At 44.6% G+C, this 21,686-nt stretch overlaps 1 protein-coding gene and 1 long non-coding RNA gene across 12 annotated transcripts in view; both read right to left on the bottom strand.

Moving 5' to 3' along the window:
- Nucleotides 1-3,230, bottom strand: part of GPCPD1 (glycerophosphocholine phosphodiesterase 1) — a 42,607-nt gene extending 39,377 nt beyond the window's left edge. For 2 of the 11 annotated variants that reach the window (XM_085054385.1, XM_085054389.1), the window contains exon 1: nucleotides 3,071-3,230. The gene's annotated coding sequence lies outside the window, so the exon portion shown is untranslated. Of the gene's footprint in view, nucleotides 1-1,082; nucleotides 1,186-2,435; nucleotides 2,591-2,884; nucleotides 3,044-3,070 lie in introns of those variants that run through there. The other 9 variants (XM_085054384.1, XM_085054392.1, XM_085054391.1 and 6 more) reach the window with 8 other exon arrangements.
- A 7,939-nt stretch (nucleotides 3,231-11,169) lies between these two features.
- On the bottom strand, nucleotides 11,170-20,658 carry LOC146439030 (uncharacterized). The gene is made up of 3 exons (XR_014850644.1): nucleotides 20,515-20,658; nucleotides 11,592-11,679; nucleotides 11,170-11,502 (listed from the first exon to the last, which is right to left on the bottom strand). It is a non-coding gene; the product is annotated as an uncharacterized LOC146439030 (long non-coding RNA).
- Nucleotides 20,659-21,686: the final 1,028 nt, after the last annotated feature.

The raw sequence follows: 21,686 nt of genomic DNA, 5'->3' as shown, positions 1-21,686 counted from the left end.
GGCAAGGATTAGAAGGCTGGAGTATTCTGGCTTTTACTTTTGTCGTTTTAAGCTGACATTCTGCACCTTAAGAGATGAGACTCCTGGCATGTATCAACACCAAGGCAAGTCCAACTCCAGGCTGAAGCAGGGGAAAGGTGCCACAGCCCCAGCCAAGTCATCTGACAGCAGGGAGGACACAGTGGGGCTGACAGAGCACCCCTTGCAGCCTCCCTCATGTACCATGCACTTGAACACTGCCAGGCACTGCTGGAGAAGGCACTGTGCTTAGATTTTCCCTTCTTAAAAGCTGTGCTACACACAGCAATAGAAAACCCAGCGTGCATCAGATCTGCTGCTATGCTGAACAAAGAAGAGATGCAAGCCTAAGACACAGACTGTAACACTTCAGTGATAGCAAGTCACATCTGATTCATCTTGTTGTATGATGAACAGATTTTGCTCCTCGTGGTTCGTCCTAACAAGTTACCAGATATCACAGAATACATCTAAGGCAACAAATGAAGTACGTAAGAAAATTATGTAACAGTAGTTGACGACACCTGGAATTTAGAACAGGGTCAGAGGATATATTTGTCAGGGCTTTCCCTCTAACAACTGGAGAATTTTTAGAAACAGCATTACAGCATCAACTTCTACACATTCAATAAAAACAAGGGGAAGGTTCTTCCTGCCCCCTCCTTTCCCCCCTGCTGCACCTTGACTGCAGGAGCAAGGACGACCAGAAAGTCAGCAGGTCTCTCCTTCTGCATTGCAGTGCTAATATCACACAGCAAACAAACTTGCACAGAAGATCTGGACGTGCTGTTCTGATTCAAAGGCTGAAATTTTACCAACAGGCTTATGCTGACATTTAGAAAACAGCAAAGCCCAAGTGATACTTCTAAAATTGCATCACATTAATACATAGCAATAGAGGAAAATCTTTTTAAGATTCTGTTTTCACAATCAATTTAGCCACCCACGTGCAGAGCCAAGTCAGCCTTAGTGATCAAACACAATACCCCTACCTGTTCACCTACAATCTATCTGCTTTGTTTTGAGCAGTAATAAGTTACTTGTTTTCAGCATTTGGTAAATACCTGTCCATGTGACAGACTCTTCTGCCTCAGCTATGTCACAGCAGTTTTGTAAAGTCCTTGAAACTGACAGGAAACAGCTGGAGCATGTTTGTGAGACAGAACAGCATCAGTCTGATTCCTCTTTTCTGAAGTGTTGTTTATTATTAACGTGTGGCTGACAAGATCTTAGGCAGGGAGCAATTTAGCTCTCTGTGATCACACTAACATTCCACACTTAGGAAATGACTTGGACAAATAATGTGTAATGCTCCCCACAGCTCTCAACAAACCACTTTTTTGAGGGGTTTCCAAAGCCCAGATCCATTCTGTCGAGGAGAAATGTGCTTTACTGAAAGATTAATTATGTGGCAGCTTAGGCTACCAGTGTCTATTCAAGACCAACAGCATTCCCCTATTTTTTTAAAATATTTTATATAGTTATTTTACAGGCAGCAGGGCCAAAACAGAAATATATATGATAAAAAATAATTCTACTTATCAACTATTTCACTCTACCATTAACATTTAAAATATGCCGAAGGCTAACCTCCATCTAACATTGCACGCTTTGAAAAATTAAAACACTAACAAGACAAGTCATTATTTTAAAAGGAAAAAGAGAAAAATTGAAGAATGAACCTGTGTTCCTGTGCCTGGCGAGGGTGCAGGTAACAGATTAACTTTTAAAGTTCAAAATCATCTGGAGCTGCCTCGCTAGCGCCTATTCGATCAATACCATCGCCCCACGAGCCGGCAGCATCCCCGCTGCGTTCCCGTAGTTCAGAGCGGAGACAAAGAGCAGCGCAGCGCACACCCCCGCCCGGCAGAGCCCAGCCCGCCGCAGTGCGCCCAGCGCAGCCCTGCGCCCCTCGCCGCCCGGCCGGACACAGCCCGAGGGCTTCCCGAGGGCTTCCCGCGGGTCCCGCACAGCACCGCCCGCAGCGCCAGCCCGGCCGGGAGGCGGCGCGCCACGTCCCCGGGCCCGCCCCGGCCCGGCTTGCATAATGCGGCAGCCGCGGGACCGCCCCGGGCCAAGGCTTCAGGCGAGGACATAAACAAACCGAGCCGCTGGCCCCGCCGCACCGAGCCGCCTCACGGGGTGACAGCCGGGCCCGGCCGGGCAGCGCCGGGAGCTAGGTGCGCCTCCTGCCCTCCCAGCACGCCACCCACCCCCGGGCCGGGCAGCACCGCTGCCGCGCTCTTCCCGCCTCTCACGGAACCGGAGGGTGACGTCCCGCTCCCCGGACGACGCGCTCCTCCGCCGCGTCCTCTCCGGTAACACAGCGGCACCGCTCCCTCAGCGCCCTCTCCACACACACCGACCCCGCCGCCGCGCAGCTCCACCGCGACACCCTGCCGGCGGCACCGACTGACCTAGCAGAGCGGAGCGGCGCTCCGGGCCCCCGCTGGCTTTGTGCGGGGCTGCGGCCGGCGCCGCCCGGGGTCCCCGCCCCTCCTGCCGGGCCGCCGCCCGGGGCCGCCTGACGGGGAGGGGAGGGGGCGGCGCGGCCCCAACCGGTTCCAGCTGCCCCCCGCCAGCCACGTGACCTGCCCTGCGGCCCCGCCCTCCCGCCGCGGCCAATGAGAGCGCGGGAATGCCGGGGAGGCGGGGCCCGTTCCTCGACAGCAGAGGGGGCGGGGCCGGAGCGCAGTGAGGGAGGCGCGGGCTGTGCGCGCTGCGGGGGCAGCGGGCTCTGAGGGGCAATGGGGATTGACTGGGGGCGGCTTGCGGCCGCCTGCGCACGGCGGGGGAGCTCTGCCCTGCCCTGCCCTGCCCACCTCTCCCGAGGGCCAAACACTTCCCCGCGCCATCCCCCCGGTACCTTCCTCAGGGATCGCGGCGCCGCTCCCCCAGCGCTCTCCCGACACCGCAGCGCGAACCGACCTCCTCCAGCCTCCAAGATCTCCTCAGGAGCGCGCATCGACCGTCCCTTGCCGCCGCCGCCAACACACCGCCCCGCCGCACCCCCGCTGGGCCCGCGCCCCCTCAGCCGGCGGCGTGCACTGACCTGGCCGAGCCCTGCACCCGGCTGCCCACCGCTCGGTGCGGGGCTGCGAGCGGCGCTCCCGTCGGCGCTGCCCGGGGCCGCTGCCGGCGCGGGGAGGGCGGGCAGGGGGCGGCGTGGCCGGCGGGCGGATCCAGCTGCCCCGGGGCGCTCCGGGGAGCGGGGGGCACGTGATACTCCCGGCTGACACGTCACTCGCGCGAGGTCTGCCCCGCCCCCTCCGGCCGCAGCCAATCAGGGCCGCGGCGGTGCCTTGAAAGGCTGGCGCTGAGGGGATGGCGCCTCACGGAGGTGCGAGGCGCGGCGGAGCGCGGCTGTGAGGGGTGGGCGGTAGCTTTGTGGGGATGAGTTAGGCTTCTGCTACCATCCGCGTATTCTTTGAGGTCAACCCCCCCCCCCCAGTCCGTGTCCTCTGTACCCAGCCTCAGAGTCTAAGGGCTGCCCTCAGGACGGGGAACTTCCCTAAGGTTTGCAATGGCTTAAGCTGGTTGTGAAGCCTACGGCACCAAGGATGCGACTGCTTTTTTGTGGTTAAAAGAGCAGTTACTATGCCTTTCTTCAAAGGGGTTGATGCCTGAATTCGATGGTGGCCATACATCCCTGTGTGTGCTTTCCCAAGGCCCTGCCACCAAGCTTCAGCCGCTGTCACCCCCTGAAATGTGAGGTGGCAGGAGTCAGTGTGCCCTGCTTGGGATATGTTTGTCTCGGGGCCTCCCAAAGAGCTGTCACTCATGGTACAGCTAAAAACGCATCTTCATGGCAGTGGTGCCAAGGCAAACCCAAGTGGGAATGCCTGTGCTGGAGTTTTGAAGCTGCAGGCAGAGTGTGTGATGCCTTTGTTTCAGGATAGGTGAGACCATTTTGTGAAGACCCTGGAGAGACTTGCTGCACTAAAAGGTAATGTTGTGCTTGGGAATGTAACCCTGTGGCTTTCCTGAGGCCTGATTTTATGACAATAAGGGTAGCCCACTGGAATTCACCCAATAATGTATTAGCACATAAAGGGAAACTGGTTTTTTCTGTGTTCTCATTAAGCTCTGTTTTCTAGCTGAGCTATAAAGTCGTGATAATTTCACCAGTTCCTCACTCTATGCAGAGAAACCATTTATCCTGTTCTTGTGTTGGAAGATAGAGCAGCATTCGTGTAACAGCACTATGTTGCCTTCCATCTGCTGTTTAAATAAAGGACTATTTTCCATTCAGTCATGCCCTGCAAATCTAGCCCTGTTTATGACTAATTTGTGACACAGCCCTGGATGTTGTAGGGAAAGCTAATGCTCATCCGATGATGAATATCAGAAAAGTGTGTAATGCTTCTAAAATTCTAAAAACACCATACATTAGTGCTGTACGTTCAGAGTACTCTGCTTCAAGGAAAGAAAGGTAGGGAGAAACCTGCAGTAAAAGAAAACTTACAGCTGAAAGCAGCTCATTTTGAAGTGAAAAAGATAAGAGGAATTCCTCTGGGCAAGGAGGAGGGAGAGTTGGTGGAAAGTAATTTCTTTGTTAAGCACAGGTGTAAACTACTCCAGTTACAAGCCCTTGGTATTTTGGAAAACAATAGGAGCCATTACTGCTACAGGTGACTACTGAGTGAAGAAAGAGGATGAAGAAACTTTAGAGAAAGTGGTATTTAGAAAGGCAATTGTCCAGTTGTTTTCTCTTCTCTGTTTTTAAGGTTTATTAGATGAAGGAATTTGTTGTAAAGTTGGGAGAGAATCGAACACTTTCAAGCATGGTTTGGTGTGTAAAACTTTTCAAAAATTGGATGTCATGCCAGACATATTACAAAAATCTAACTCCTTTGTTAAAAATTAGAATTATAACACGTGGTGTTATTATAACACATGGTGTCATTCAGCCCTAGTGTTAATTAAAAAAAAAAAGGCCTTCATTTTGTCTAACTATTATTGCATTTCCTTCAATAATTCACTGTAGCTAAAAATCACAATTTAGGCCCTAAATAGATTCAATATGTTCATTTTATTAAAGACCTACATCAGTGTGGAGCAAATATGAAAATGGTGGGATGGAAAATACTGTTTTATGTTGACTTGCTTAACCTGAAAAAAGTCAATTTAATTAAGATTGCCAGAATTACTTTTTTTTTTCCCCTCCTCCTTAAGGAGTTGCTTCAATATGGTTGGGTCAGATAAGGTCATACTTTCCTGTGACTCAGCAGACAAGTCTCAGCTACTCCTTAAGATGATATAAAGCTGTACATGGATAGGTTTAGAGAACTCCTCTCAAATGTCTGTCCAAAAAGTTGATTGGTTGCTTTTCTTGTTTACGTAAGGGAAAAAAATCCCCAACAACCCAAAGCAAAGGAAATGGGGTTTTATATCATAAAACCAGCATTAAATCAAGGTGCTGTTTGTGAAGGTCCCAAAGAGATCCAGAAAGGCAAGACTACAAGACCTGTTTCCAGTGGGCAAAGACAAACTGTATTTAAACCAAGTGGCACATATTGGAAAACATGTTTTTGTGTTCAGTAGGAATTAATGAGGTTAATGAGAATTGCCAGTGCTTCAACAGAGGGTAAATTGTTCTGCCTTTGTTCTGACAATGACACTGTTGTGATGAAGTCTCTGAGCAGGAGTGGAGGAGCCAAAAGAAGATGTGAAAAGGTTCTTGGGGACTCTGCCTTGTAGCTTTAACTTGCTCCCTACCGTGATGATGTGGAATGAAGTTGCCTGGAGGTGTTATGTGCTCTAGGTAGAAGATCAAAGCAGCATTGAGGCTGCCATGTGAAGTCCAGAGGGACTGCAGTGGTTTTTATGAATAATGAGACAAATACTTGCCCAAGTGCAAGAAATAAGTTGAGGCTGATGTATCCAATACAGTGGCAAACCTATACTAAAAAGGCACTAGGAAATGCCTTCAAGGTTTTATGTCTGTTTCTGTAGCCAATGTAACATTTTCTTCAACTGCCAGAATTATAGATTCAACCTATAATCAGGCTTCATTGATACTATACAAGTAGCTATAGAGATTGTAAACATCAAATTATAGCTGTGCTTCCTCTTTCACAGCAGGCATTACAAGTTCCAGGGAACTGGTTTCACTGACACCAGTGCTGATGAAAGCTGCATTTTCAGGTGAATTGCATTCCTTATTTTACTGCACTCTATTTTGCCACACTTGTTCTGGGTCTGGTGGGTAATTGTGAATAAAAATAGCTGGTAAAATTGTGCAAATGAAGGCATAGTGTTGGACATGCAGTGTCAAATTAATGGTCTTTAGACTTTTTGTAGGATCATTTATACTTGAAAATGCCCTTCTGACTTTTTCTCTCTCATTGAGAATATTGCTGTATCACTACCTAATGTGAAATCTGGACAATTTGTAGGCACTAAAGAAAAGTGATACTCAGAGATGAGAAAAATATCAAGAAAGAATAAAAATTCTAACACAGTTAGACCAATGCTGTCAGCATGGCAAAGGCCTCTCAGTTTCCTGGAGAATGATGTGAAAGGATTATTAGAGAAACTTCCCATTGTGCCATGGCATTTTTTTCTGTGATGTATCCTGTAATACAGAATAATATATTTATATCTGTGGATGAGTTAGCACTTTGTCATCAAAGGGAGGGTGACCAGCAGGTCAGGAGAGAGACCTCCTCTGGTGAGACCCCAGCTGGTTCAGAGGGCTGGAGGACCTCTGCTAGGGAGACAGGATGAGAGAGCTGGAGTTACTTAGCCTGGAGAAAAGAAGATTCCAAGGGGAGTTTAGAGTCTCTTTCCTTTAGGGACTTTGGACTCCCTAAAGAGGCTACAAGGGAGCTGGAGAGGGACTTTTTCCAAGTGCATGTAGTGATGGGGGAATGTTTTTAAACTGAAAGAGAGGAGATTTAGACTAGATGTTGGCAGGGAGCTCTTTACTTGGAGGTTGGCAGGACACTGGCTGGTCAGGGAAGTTGTGGATGTTCCATTCCTGGAAGAGCTCACAGCCAAAACCATTCTATGACTGGCACACTTGATTTATGGATTGTTTGAGGGCTTTTTATCCCAATTTTGATTCTTCTTCTCTGCTCCCTCTCGCCCTCCCAGTCCCAATTTTTATGTGGAAGGGAAAGTTAAGACATCCTTCAGTGGGAATTAATATTTTTGTCATGTTCTGTAGAGCTTTGCAAGGTGGGCAATGAGAGCATCACTAAAAATAAAGTAACAAAGTAACACATATAAAGTATCACAAATATAAAATGAAACCCTCTTACAGCTACTCTTAACAATAATCAAATTTTTAACAGGAAAAAGAAGAGTTTCACTTCCTTCTGCCAAAAATTCAGTCACTTTCAAACACTTAATTTTTATGTATCATTTGGCATCAGTAGCAGACAGTGTTACAAGAGAAAGTTTTCAAAAAAGAAGCCTCACAAAACCCCAGGTGCCAATACAATATTGCAGACATCAGATTTTGATGTGAAATAAGACATGCTATGATCCAGTCTTGGGGGTGTCAGCATGATCTGCTTCTTCATCTGAGCTGGTTTATTGTTTCTGAATGAAATATGTATAAATTTGGGGATTTGGTTTTGTGAATTTTTTCACTTAGTTTCAGAGTCTTTTTGTTTGGTTGCTCTTGATGGTGGTAGGTTTGTTTGCTTGTGAAACACTTAAAGAACTCAAGTACCACACAGTCAAAGCACCACATTTAAGCTGCCAAAATCAATTGCAAATGGGAAACTTGTTAGGTTTTAATGTAACTAGAAAAAGTTCTATACTTAGTTTTCTTTTGTGTGCATATATATTTAGAAAACTAAGCTTAAATACATACCTTTGTTTTATTTTTGTATATATGAATGTATATGTGGTATTCTGTGAACTCCTAGCTCTGCCTACATGGCCAATTACAAGCCATTCTCTTGTGCTCTTGCACAAAATCTTGTGTTACTATCTCCATCTTGTTATCTCTGGAATTGTACTCCTATGCTAGTTTTCCCAGCAGTACCCATTTCACTGTGAAAGAGATAAGTGGTCAGAAAATGAAGAATAGTGGTTGTGGAATATGCCACAGATAGTGTTTTTGTTGTTGTTTGTTTGTTTTTTTTTAATCTCAAGAACAGGGAGGAACACTTTAAGATAAGGAGAGACAGAGTTTCCTGTGACAGCAGGAGGGTTTGACTCTGGTGTGGTTTAAAGTCCCATTTCAAAGGTCATGTTTGTGTCTTAAATGAAATGTGAGACTGAATGTTATGCTCTGCCACGTAAGAGTAGTAGTGATGTAAGTGCTTCCTTTGAATTCTGCAGGTCAGGAGCAGCTACAGTGTAGAGTTGTGGGGTGGTGGTGCCCAATGTTTTGCAGGAGAGAAGGAAAAATGGTGTTCCCAGTGACCTCTGTGAACACCAAAGGGGCAGAAATTTGCCTCTTGCTGTCCACTGGATGTCTGTACTTCCAGACTCAACATTTCCTGAAGTGTACCTGCACTGAATACACTGATATGGAGAAAGTAAGTGGCACAAATCTAATCGGGGAAAATGTTAGCCTTTCCTGACCTTCATCACTTGCATTTCTCCTCCATCTGCTACACATACTCCCAATGACAGAGAAATGTGTTTTAAGTTTCAGTTATTGGCATGAAAGTCTTTAAAAGCACAGACTCTGTAAGTGGTATTTCTTCCTTTTTATGGTTATTGAATAGGTATCAATTCCTATGCACTGACTCCAGGTTTGCTGCACTGTTGTTCCTGGGAATGCAGCCATATCCCAGAGACAGAGTTTCTTTCTTGTGACCAAAGGTCAGTCTGAAGAGAAATTGAAGGTGTCCCTGCCTGAAGCCAGCCTAACATCTGGCTGCAGCATTTTGGCTCTAATCCACCTGCTCCTGCACTCCTAGCTGCCCTCTGTACTCTCTCTGGCGCTTGTCTCACCTTTCACTGAGCTAGAACAGTTCTTTGTCAGAAAGTGTGGGGGTTTTGCTTTGGGTTTTGTTTTGTTGCTGGTTGGTTGGTTTGTTTTTAATGAGGTTAGTTCTGTGTTGGGTCAGTGGGCTGAAACAATTTGAAATCAGGTTGGATAAATGCTGTAGCTGGTTCAAGTGGGGACGTTAGCAGGCAGAAGTTGAGTTGCCCTCAGATTTTAGGGAACTGTTTGTTGTGACACTGGAACTGTAAAAAGAGCAACTGAAGCAGATTTATCACTTGAGGCCTAAAACACAGGGTGAGCCACCTCAAAGTGGGCTTCTGAGGGAAGATGGGAGAAAGTGTCACTTTACACCTTCTCTGTAATTCTTGGCTCTGTCATGCCAGTAGTTCTTGTAAACAAAACATTCCTATTGTGCCCAAACCACTGGAAATACTTAAAAAAAAAAATTTAATAAGGTTAATACAAACCAAGGAAGCTTATGGAGCAATTCTGCCTTATTGTCCTTGTTGGGAAGAAGAAAGGACTCTCATTTCCACTGAGGGTAGATACAGGTGTATGTAATTTTGAAGATGACAACATCCTTTGCTGAGTCTGACAGTTCTGCATGTGAAGCTGTTCACAAGTTTGGCATTTTCATTTCAGTCAAAGTGTTAAAAATTATGAGCAACCATTATGAAAATGCGAGATCAGTGATGAAAGACACATTGTAGAGCTGAACAATGCATAGCATTTGTGTGACAGCAGAAACTGGTTTATCAAGGTCACTCTAGACAAGTATAGATAAACTCTTGAAACACTACACAATCTATTGGAGTATTGGATGGATATTATCACCAAAAATAAGAGTATCAGGACTAAAGGCAGCAAAATAAGAGCTGCAAAGCCTAGGCTGTAACTGGTGTGAGGTAGTGAGAACTCAAAGCCAGCCTGTTGGTTGATATGAACAGTCTTTTATGTGGAAAAAAAAACCACAGAAAAGCACTGAAAATCCTGCCCAGCTGCTCTCAGCCATGGAAGCAAAAGCCATCCAAGTGTGCTGGAGCACTGGCCTGATCCCAAGCTTGTGTGCATGGGCAGCACAGATAAAGCACAGACAGGCCCCAGACAGATAAATGACTGATTAACTAAAATGTGTGAGCTTCTGTCCTGGCAGTGCTGGCAGCTCTGCCAGCGAGATTGCAGCTGCAGAGCTCAGCTGCTGCTCACAATCCAGGGAAACTGCTTTTCACTGGAAAAACTGCAGAAGGGCAAAACCTCTGTGCTGTATTGCAGCTCTTCCTCCAGGGAGCTGACCCTGCTGAGGAGCTGGGTGAAATAATGATTAGCAGAATCCATGGGGAAGGCTCTCAGTGAGGAAGAGCCATGCTGCAATTACAGGTTGGCTCTGGTCATCCTGAACCCAGACCAGCACTCCACAAAATGCAGCAGGTTCCTTGTGGATGCTACTGGCAGAAAAGGGGGCTCAGTTTTGGGGTGGCAGAAAGTATTTCTTTGTTGCACCTTGTGTTTTCCTGGGCTGCAAAAAATCCCCTCTGATTTGCAGGGAGGTGATCTAAGGTACTCACCAATTTTGTTAGCAATTGCCTTGGGCTCAGGCTGTGTTGCAGAGAGGCTGCTCCAGAAGCAGCACCCACCTAGTCCCAAGGTGGAAAAGTATTTGCCTTTAAATTCTGATAGTATTGAATGATGGCCAGTTAGGCACTATATTACAAAACTTTCGTATTTCTAAAGTACAGATGAATGTGAAGCACTGAGGAGAAAAGTGAGAGCACAGAAACCATCTCAGTGTTAATGGCATGCCTGTGGTGGTTTCCTGCTCTCTTCTAGAAGAAGATGTAGTTATAATTATTTCTACTGTTTTCCTTCAAATTATTGATCCTCAAATAGTTATAGCCCTTAAGAACTGAACCAGATTTTAACATTATTAAACCAGAGTTCCAGTATCCTGTGGGCTCAGAACATGAATTGTGTAAAAGGATAATATGAAACCCAAAAGACTTTTATTGGAGACTAAACATTCACCTCTGTTCACTGAAATTAGGATTACAGAATGGTTTGGGCTGGAAGGAAGCTTTAAAAAACACAGAATAGTAGTGTGGTTTGTGTTGGAAAGGATCTTTGAAGACTATCTCATCCTGCCACAGGCAAGGTCACCTTCCACTAGATCAGGGTTCTCAGAGCCCCATCCAATTTAGCCTTGGACACTTCCAGGGATGGGACATTCATATTTTTCTGGGCATGTTGCTCCAATGCCTCACTAATTCTTTATATCCAATCTAAATCTACCCTCCTTCAGATTAAAACCATTTACCTGTGCCCTGTTATTATAGGCCCTGGTAAAAGGTCTCTCCATGTTTCTTATAAGCCTCCTTTAAGTATTGCAAGGCCACAATATAGTCTTTCAGATCCATAAATACTGAGAATCAGACAACAGAAACTAACATGATCATTCAGTGGGTTTCTCTTTTTGGGCAGATCTCAGGACCATGTGCATGCAGTCCAAATCTGTGGAGCTTCTTAGATGGTCACTAAAATGAGGAGTCCTCTAGGGAATGGGAACTATAAGGTTCCTGGAAAAAAGAGTGAGATAAAAAAATCCTTGAAAAAAAATACACATTGGGAAAGGGTACAATTTAAATCCAAAGCAAGGGGAACTGACCTTAAAATGTTGTGACTATTCAGCCACTTATTTCCTGTTTATTTCTCTTTGCTTTGTTTTGTAACATGCTCCAGACATTTAATATTTTCTGAAAGAAAGGAAGAGGTATGATTTGTTTGGTCAAATAACTTCCCACACAGCAGATGTTTCTACAAAAATAAGTATTCAGAAAATCCTTTTTGTTTCAATCAAGAAAGCATTTTTCAAACTACTGCAGAATTAAAACAAAAATGTCTTGTTTTTCCAGCTGATAGACCTGCACAAAATTCCTGCACCGCTCAGAGATGATTTATTAATTGAGTTGCAGCACCTTTTAAAAATTGTTTTAAAATTTAATATTACAGATTACAGGGTTGAACGGTTTTTGTCAGCATCTCTTTCCCACTTGTGTGTTTTAAAGACTAATTTTGTGCTGCAGATTTTCCATCAGAAGTGGCACATGAGCTCTGCCTCTCCAGTCCTGCCTGTGCACCTTCTGTCCTTTGTCACCAAGATCTTGTTCTGCACCCCTGGGAGGGTAAGAGGGCAAGATGGTGCATGGCTTTTCCAGATCTCAATAAGAAAATCCCAAGAAGAAGTGGCATAACGAAATAGATATTTTAATACAGTACAATAAAAATAGGAATAAAGATAGCCAGCAAATTCTGCATCCCTTCAGGTGCTGGGAATCTGGCTTGCAAGTGACATGGGACAGACCCATGACGAATTTTCCCATGGCCTTGCCCCTTCGTCAATGTAGTCCAAAACCAGTGTATGGATGCAAAATGTACTGGAAAGTAGGAAAATATAAACACACTGCCTAGTCAAGTAAACCTTGATTTTCTCAGGGTACTGAGCGAAAGAAATGAGGCATGTTAAAAGCAAAATTATCACTAGCTGAGAAGATAGCAGGGAGAATGACTTGAACTGAAAACACTGAGCTCCTGTTGAAATTTTATGCCTTGGGTGACATTGTCACCTTTAGTTGCCCAGTCACAGATAGGTCACTGCCTCAGTTTATGGACAGTAGCTATATTTAAAAATGGCACTCTGGCTTTACACTGAGAACAGTTTTGCTCATAAGCTCAAGAAGCAGTGAAGCTTCGTGACTCATGGCCATCCTGACTTCATTATCTGCCTATTTGTAAACATTAATTAATAGCTGTAATATCATACTTTGTTTACTCTGCATCTTATCTTGGGTTTTCCTCCTCCTGCCCTTAATTGCATTGTAATCCCTGTGTTCAGTTGGACTGTTTGCACAATGGAGGATTATTCACGGGAATAAATTATTAGCTGGAAAGCATGTGCCCTGCACTCAGCTGTCCCCAACTCAAGAAGTAGTTTTTTATTTGCTGAAGACCTTATCCAGCATCTGTATTCATCACTGAATTAGTGACTTCTCCACTGAATGCCTCTTTAAAGGAGGGCAAGGGTCAGGAACATTGAAGAAGTTGGTGTGGGGGAAAGTCCTCATCCCAAGTCATGAAAACCTACAGGATCAATATAAGTGTGTATCCCTTCAAATTCAGAAGATTTGAGATCTTAACTCTATTTTCTGATGTTTGGCTGCTTTATATCTCAGTGTGCAAAGCTACTTTATGAACAGTAAACTACTGTGAACTACTTCATGAGCAGTAAAATGCTGCTTTTACTGCAACTGCCAGAATTCAAAAGGCAAGAGGAAGTAATAGTCATTGTTGACATCCAACACTGCCTTTCAACTATTGTGTTATGAGAACAAATTCTCGGATAATCAGTGTTTTATAGCTGTGTTTTTTCCTTCTAAAGGATGTAATCATTGTGTCTGCTTTATCTCGCTGTGTGATTGCATCTTGCACAAACTAAAGATAAACTTCAGATAGATACAGATAAAATCTGGAAGATCAAATCTTAAAATTGGAAAACAGGTGAAGAGTTCATGAGAGCTGAGAGTTTGGAAGGAGCCTCATTCGTCTTTAATCGTACTCAGATTGCAAAGAATAGTCAGGACTGTTATTTTCCCCGACAAAATGCTGCATCAGATTTGGCACTTCTAACAACAGCAGAAGTGCCAAAGTGCCTTTGCTGTCTTGGATAGAGACAGAAAAGGAACCATGGGGTATGAAGGCTTGCTTGAGAAAAGCTGCCAGCAATTCTCCCTACAGAGGAGGAAGAAGGAATGTTGGCATTAGGAATTCAATTATCAGTGGGAAGGGCTTTGCCAAGACAAAAATATAGGATTTGATTGCAAATTTGTGGCCCTCAGTCCCAGAGGTGCTGCACAAAGGCATATCCCTATGGATGGTGCCAGTGTATTGTGAAGAACTGAGAAAATGGTGCTTAGTTTCAGGACTAAGTGTATTGTCAGCACAAAATGCACAGCTTCAGACACCAGGAGTTTTCTGGTGCACCACAGGCAAGTTCTTCACTTGCAGGGAAACTATTCTGGTAGCCAGCTTGGGGAGAAGTTCTGTCTTTTTAATCCCTAGTTCAGCCTATCTGCTTGCCATGGTCTGTCTAATTCTACCACCTTGGCAATTATCCTGCTTGATCTTCAGCTCTTCCTCATACATCCAAAGCATGAAATTGCACTTTCATAGCATAAATTCACCAATTAGGATATAAGTGGCATTTTATTGGCCTTGGATTCTCTTTTAAAGAGCTATTGAGCATCAGCACGTTTTTGGCAGTTGAGTGGCACAGACCCATCCCAAAACAGGAATCAGATTCTTGCCTAAATATTGCTGCAGAGAAGTTGCCAAGTCCACACTGGCAAGGTGTGATGGGTGTTAACTCGATGTGATAACACCGGTGAGCAATAGGCATGTGGGGCACACCTGTGCAGGAACCTGCAGTGGGTGGCCAGCAAGCCTCATGAGAAACCATGCCTTGCTTTCTGGAAGCTGCTCCATGAATGCAAAGCCCAGCTCATTGCCAGCATAAAGCCAAACTTTTCCAGGGTCCTTGTAAGGTGCCCAGGGAGCTGGTTTCCAACAAGAGAGCAGGAAGAAACAGCCTCTATTTTAAGGAGATTATCTTCAATAAAGACTTGTCGAGCGGAAGTACAGCGAAAGCTGGAGCCAAGGCACGTGTTCCTGTGACCCAGTTACCTTCCAGAAACCCAGGCAGGACAGAAAGGACTCTGGCTTCTAGCTACAAGAGAGCTGCTGAGCATTAACACATAGTAACCTAATTAATTTATTCCCCTGGTGGATAATTAGTAGCTTTTCTTTTCTTCTTGCTGCAAAGTAGCGGCCAAATAATGGTGCTGATTTTAATTAACTAGCCAATGGGAAGCTGGATGGGCTGAGGAGAGATTTCATACAAAAGTTAATTAATGCTCTGACCTAGTTAAAAGGGTTGCTTAAGTGGAAACTGGGGGGAAGCTGACACCAATCAGGTATGGATCTTTTCACATCCATATTACCGGTCAAGTAATGAGTCTTCCCATGTGATCCACAGCACTTCAATTGGCAACCTAGAAGAATTTAGTGAAGACACCAGAAATAAGTAATTCCCAAGGCAAACATATTTTTTTCTTTATGAACACACCTGAGTTAGAAAAGGAAAAGGTCCTTTCTCAAACCAAGCCCCTGGTTTATTGCTGAGCTCAGCTTAGGGCATGTGATGGATAATACAAGCTCTGCTGTTTTAACCAAACTATAACTATCTCTGTGTTTCTCCCTTTTATCTTCTCAGATCTGTTTTAATCATACATGTATCAGATTAATGACTCTTGCTTTGATTTATTTTCCCATTACTGAAAATAAAACACTTCAGGATTTTATTTAATATGTTTGTTTCTTTGGGAAATAAAAGGTGATTAAACTTACTGATCATCTGTAAATTCAGCCTATAAAAGCAGATTTTTCCTCATCTCTGAAAACCGGGGTCCTCTGCCATTCTTGCCATGGGCCCACAGCAATTTATAACCACGAAATCACTTTTGCAAACTGATGCCAAAAAATGTATGACATTGATTATTGCTTTATTATTATTCATGGGTTGTGTTTTGCTTTGCATTGTCCTGTCTTGAAAAGTTATCATCTAAGCAGACAGAATAACCCCATTGTGGAAGAAGTAAGGTTTTAGTTCCCTCCAGTTTCACAAGCAGGAATGTGAGGCACAAGGACATGAAATTAATTTACCATGATCACAGCAGTGCAGTCAAACCATCCCATCCTTTGCCCATTCCTTGGCATTGCAACACCTTCCTCTCAGCTGGCAAAGTGCAGTCAGGGTTATCGCAGTTAGAAGGTCACAGAAAGGTACCATTTTAGAATTAGTGTATCAGGTGAACTCCAGTCTTGTAAGAATATCTTCCTTTCCATAAACAATTTCATCAGGGTGATTGAGGCTCAGATCTTTCACCCAAATGTTGTGAAACGTTGACTCACAAAGCAAGCAGGTCTGTTTGAGTCACTGCAAATCAATGAATCACTGAAGTAGATTTATCTGGCAGCTGATCACATCCTTGTTTAGGTATCCAGAGATAAGTGGTTGCATATACACTCTACTAGTGGAGCCTCACAGCCTTTTCTAGGTCACTTCACTAAAACCCCATAAAATTCATCCTCTGCAAATCACAACGTAATGTTTTGTTGGGAACCTGAGGCAACTGCTTTCTGGGAGGCAGGAATTGCACACCCTTGGGATCTGACTTCTCCATAAAATGCAGCCCAATCCTGCTTGGGGAATATTTAAATCTTTCTGAATCCAATTAAAACCTCCAGCTGGAGGACTCATCAAATACCTATTTTCTCCTTTTTCTGCAGGAACATGTAAATAAGGCATTTGAAGAACATCAGGGCTGGAAAGGATTAATGAGCTGTGGCCCTGTCTCCAGCACCTGATTTGGGTCGAGGAAGCAGGTTTGTACATACAAGAGAAGGAAGAGCCAGGTACTACTGTCTTTAGGAATTGATCAGTGTTTGTGTATAGCTTTTGGTGTGGGGAAATATTTAGCTTCTTGCTGCTGTGATTTTGTCCTAAATAAGGGACCAGTGGCTTTCAAAGAAGAGCCTAAAGGTGCTGGCTTGTAGGGAAGCTAGGCTGCCCACCTTCAGTGATCTGTTTTGTTCTTATTTTAAACATTGATGCTGTTCCTTTTTCCCTTCTGTACTGAATATAAAATGTATTGGAATTGAGTTCTGTCACTAAAATTGGGGAGCACTGAGTGATGATGATTATGCCCACATGGGCACTTCCTGAACACTGGACTGTGATGCTGTTTGGATTTAGCTCCACAGCAGTCTCTTTTGGCATGTCCTTGCACAAGATTTCTATGAATATGGGTGAACCTTGTCCTGGAAAGAAACATCCTTCAGCGATGCTTCTTGTCTTTATTACAAATTTTGCATTTTTTATTTACATGGTGGAGTTTGATGAACCTCTGAGCTCAAAGCAATATGATACCCTATCCCTCCCCTCCCCAAGGGATGCAGGGGAACTGAAGGAGCAGCTGCTTAGAGATTGCTGGCAGAGAATCTTGCCCTTGGCACTCTGACTCAAGGCACATGATTGTGTAACACACCCACTGGCGTGGATGTTACGTGGCTTGTTTGCAAATACGGGCAACCTCAGCTGAGAGGTGCCAAGTGCTCACAACCATCCAGCAGCATCTTGTTGGTGACCTCCTTTGTGGAGAATGTCACAGCTTTAGTGCCAACGACAAAGCACTGGCATGACCATGAGAGAAATGGACAATGTAATAGTAGCCACCAGTCTCTTGAAGGGCTGTTGAAAAGATGACAGAGCCAAACTCTCCTTGGTAGTGACAGATGATGTAACAAGAGGCAAAGATCACAAACTGAGGCTTGGGGCATTTAGGTTGAATGCTGGGGAAGAACTTCATCATGGGGAAGATGTGCAGCCCTGGGGCAGATCACCAGAGGGGCTGGGGGAGCCTCTGTCCTTGGAGGAGGTTCAAGTTTCTGCTGGACAAAGCCACAGCAGACCTGATTTAGCATTGGCAATCATCCAGGAGGATGGGATAGAGAGTGACTTCCAAAGGTCACTTCCAGCCAAACACTCATGGGATGACAATCTCCCTGTTGGCATTTGCTGCAGGAAGACTGTGGATTTGTAACTGCAGGTCTGACCATGTAGTGGGAGGAAGGAAAACCCAAATGGCAGCAGATGACCAGCTGGCTCCTGGGCAGCTCCCATGCTGTTCCACCAACAAACAACCCCTCTGGCCTTTGTCCAGACACAGGACAGCTGCAAGGACAATTCTGTGGTGTGAAAACACTCCTTGCAGCAGGGCATCCACTAAAGCTACGAGCAGACAGATATTTGCCCACTTCTAATGTCATGGGGGGCAGGAGGAGGAAAGAGCCAAAGAGCCTTGTGGCCAGTGAGCCTGACTTCCTGTGCTAGTTAAAAATCAATGTGCATTAATGTGATTAAAACCCATATGCTCCCTGTCCATGTCTTACCTAAGTCTGTCCAGAATATACTCAGATGTATTTGCTTAAAGTTTGTGCTGACTTGTGCCATTTTCTATAGCTGCTCAAGGCTGCAGTATTTGAGAAGCTGTATTACCTCCAGAAATGGAATACCATCCCCAAGGTATGTAGCACAGTATTTAGGGACTATTCTGGACATTGTTTTGTCCAAAAAGTGTATTTAAATGCATTTTTAAAATAGCTAATATGTCAGATGGCGATTCTCTGGCATCCAGTGTGATGAATCATTAGTCAGTTATTTCTTGGCAGGGAAGTAAAAATGAGTGTTTGGAGTCATATTGAAAGAAGACAGCATGTACAACCTAAAAGCTGAATGAGCAAGAGACCATATAAACAATATCTCAATTATTTTTGGGGTGGTGGGGAGCAGGAGAGGTGGAATAATTTCATTTAAAGCATACTAGGCCTGTGAGGAAGAAATTGGAGCACTACAGAAGCTGCATGTGTTACAAGGAGGCAGTTGTATGCTAGTCCTTGGTTTGGGAAGACTGAACTTTATCTCTAATTTTAAAGGCTTACACAGCACAAAGAGTGTATTTTCAAGGGGGAAATTCAGATGAATCCTGCATCTTGGGAACTGGATGGGTAATGGTTATTAGTGTTAATGTAAAAATCCACTGCACTTGACATGATTCACGAGCACCTAAATGTACCATTAGCACTAAAAGGTCTCAAATTAATGAATTAGTATCCTGAATGAGGTAACACTTTTCCTGCTGAGAGATAGTGCCAGACAACAGGAACAAGGACAAATCTCTGCATGGTGAATTTCTGTCCCTGTGATTGTACCCCAGGTGGGAAGGCCAAGTTCAGGCTGCTATGGGTATCAATTGACAGCCTGCAGTGCAAGGAGTTTTCTGGCAGCTTCCACATCTTCTTTTGGGCTGTGGAAGTGCATCCTTTGCTCACTTGGCACAAGGCAGCTGCCTATGTGGCTTCTGGAGCAGAAATCACTGCCAGCCAGCAGGACCAGCTTGCCTTTTCTTGGCCCTCTCTGTGCTGTTTCATCCCTGGCCATTTTAGGGCAGGAGGGGCAGATTTGGCTGTGATCTCTTCCCTGCCCTACCTGTGACAGTTTGGGACATCAGATCTAGTCTGGCATTTTTAGCTCAGTGTCTCATAGACTCTGGATGCTCTACTCAGGACAGGATTTCTAAAGGGAATATTTTCCCACCATCTTTCAGGGAGTTCCCAGCAGGGATATGCCAAGGATATTTTGCATTTTTGTGCTGCTTCATGTGTGGTTTGGTTGACTTTCAGTCCCCAGCAATTCCTCAAGTTTGTGATTACAGTCTCATTTAACATCCTTTGCTATGGAAACGGGAAGTAGTGCCAGGGAACTGCTAAGCAAATGCCTATGCAGAGTTTAAGAGGGGGAGGGAAGCATCAACAGACATGATGTTTATGAGGGAAAGTGGAATTCTTTTCGTGTAAAACCCAAGGAGGAGGAAATGGAGGAAGGGAGGATGCATCTATTGCCAGAACAATGATCTCAGAAGGAACATGTGGCTGTTTTAACTTCTGTAACATGGAACATGCTGTACTCAAAAATGACAAGATTTCTTTCCAGTCTATGGGAAGTTGCTCTTATTTAGTAACTCCAGGTTCCCCCAGTGGTGAGAGAGCAGCTGTTCTTTGTATTCAGTGACAGATCCCACTAAATCTTAAATATACCATTGCTCTAATTTCTGATTTCAAAGGTTAAATGGACGTAGAAATATCTGGTACTTCTAAGCTACAGATATGCATAGTTTGATTGTGACAGTTTTGCCACAGCAGGTAAAACCAATTCATGCAGTAGGGTGGGAGGCTGAGTTCTTTCTAAACAGCATTATGACACTGGAAAGGAAGCCACAGGCTTCCATGTGGCCAAAGTCAGAACTGGTCGGTCTCTCCCACCTTCAAGGGACTTGAGCTGCTGTGTGTGTATCAAAACTCCAACTGGAGAAGCAAACAAGTACTTCCCACCCCAGGATAAATGAAGAAAGAAAGGTACATGAGCTCTAGTAAGAATAAACCATGGTATGAAAGCAAAAATGGATACTGTATAGAAACCATTTCAGGCCATGCTTTTTGCATTAAAAAAAAAACCCCAAACTGGTTACATACAAGCTTCAGCAGTGATTTGGAGACCTAAGTGCAGTTACTGGTTAGCTCCTCATTGCTCTTCAAAAATACATTACCAATCTCTTGGTTTGCTTCTCTGTACTGATGCTGCTATTTGGGATGTACTCCTGGCTTGAATTTTTCAGAGTTGCAGCAAAAATTGCTATAGGCAGCATCTGCCCTGTGATGCTGGGCACTGAGTAACTTGGGTCAGAGAAATTGGACCAGCTGGAGCTTCTGGGGTATAATCAAGCCTTTTCAGTTTTCTCTGTGGTATAGCTGGGGAATAGGGAATTTTTTACAGGGATTCATTTTTGATGCTGTGGTCATGCATCAGAAGCCCTCCTTGTAAACTTGTTTTTCCTAGAGATGATTAGCAAAAAGCTTACCTGTCTGCATTGCAGAATTTCAATACTTCTTATCAGTTTGGTCATCATGTGACTTGGACACACTTGACTTTGATCATCTGGGTTTGGGTCTGTTGCTGTCTTGGGATCAGGGACTTGGTGACAGCTGATAGAAACCTTCAGCAAAACACACACCCCTGTGTCACAGAGCACTTGGGGTGGACTCCTGGGGCGAACAAAAGGCAACAAATTTCTTCATTCCCAATCACGTGATCCCTTACTAAAACCACAGTGGTATGCATGGCTAGGCACACTTATATTTCCTTTTTTTGTATAAAGGGGAACAGAAATTTCCCAGGCTGAGGAGCCTCCCACTACAGTTAGCCATGCTTCATCCAAGTCTTTGCTGCATGAGCTGGACCAGGTTGCAGAAGAACTGCCCATGCAGAGGAAAGGTGTGGAGCCAGGGAGCTCCTTGCAAAATCTTGTAGGGCCATCCATCTGAGCTGGGGGCAATGGGAAGCTGGCAGTGATGACAGGAGGGAAAGCCATGGAAGTGGCTTGGGTGATGCTGAGAAGGAGTGGCTGGCACTGGGAGCTGGGGATGCTGGTCCAGTAGGTCATTGCAGTTGGTAGATGTCCATCAGCAAACTCAGATTTTTTACTGAGGGAATCAGGGTTCTCTCTGCTCTCCCCTCCCCTGCTTTTTAGGGGGAAAAGTTGAAAGTTTGAACCTACAATTGAAAATACAAGAGAAATACCTGTCAGTGTAACAGCTCTGAAATACATTGCCAAATTCAATGTATTGCACCCTGGTTTTAAAAGTGCTGAGAGGTCAGGACTTGCAGATTGCATCACCCTTGGCAAAGAGATCCCCACCCAGAGAATCTGCTCTATTCTCAGTGTAATGTGAACCAGTGACTGAGTCATTGCAGCTTCGTTTTTCTTTTTAAGTTTTTTTTTCTTTTAGTAACTTGGGGTTTTTTAATTAGAGGTGTCTATTCCCATGCCTGTCAAGGTCAAATTCTGTGATCCAGCCAGTAGACAAAAACCTGGTGTGATGTAACTGCAAATAAAATAATGTTCAGCTCTGAGAAATATGAGCATCAAAAACCTCTAAGTAGGCAGCAAGCAACCTCTTAAAAATAGCTAATCTAAAAATAAAAGATTAGGGAGGGAGCACTCCAGAAGAGTGGTTAAGGAGCTTACATTGG

The sequence above is a fragment of the Lichenostomus cassidix genome, chromosome 3 (assembly GCF_008360975.1).
Source record: "Lichenostomus cassidix isolate B80296 chromosome 3, HeHo_3.0, whole genome shotgun sequence".
Taxonomy (NCBI): Eukaryota; Metazoa; Chordata; class Aves; order Passeriformes; family Meliphagidae; genus Lichenostomus; species Lichenostomus cassidix.
This window is presented reverse-complemented; position numbering and strand designations above follow the sequence as displayed.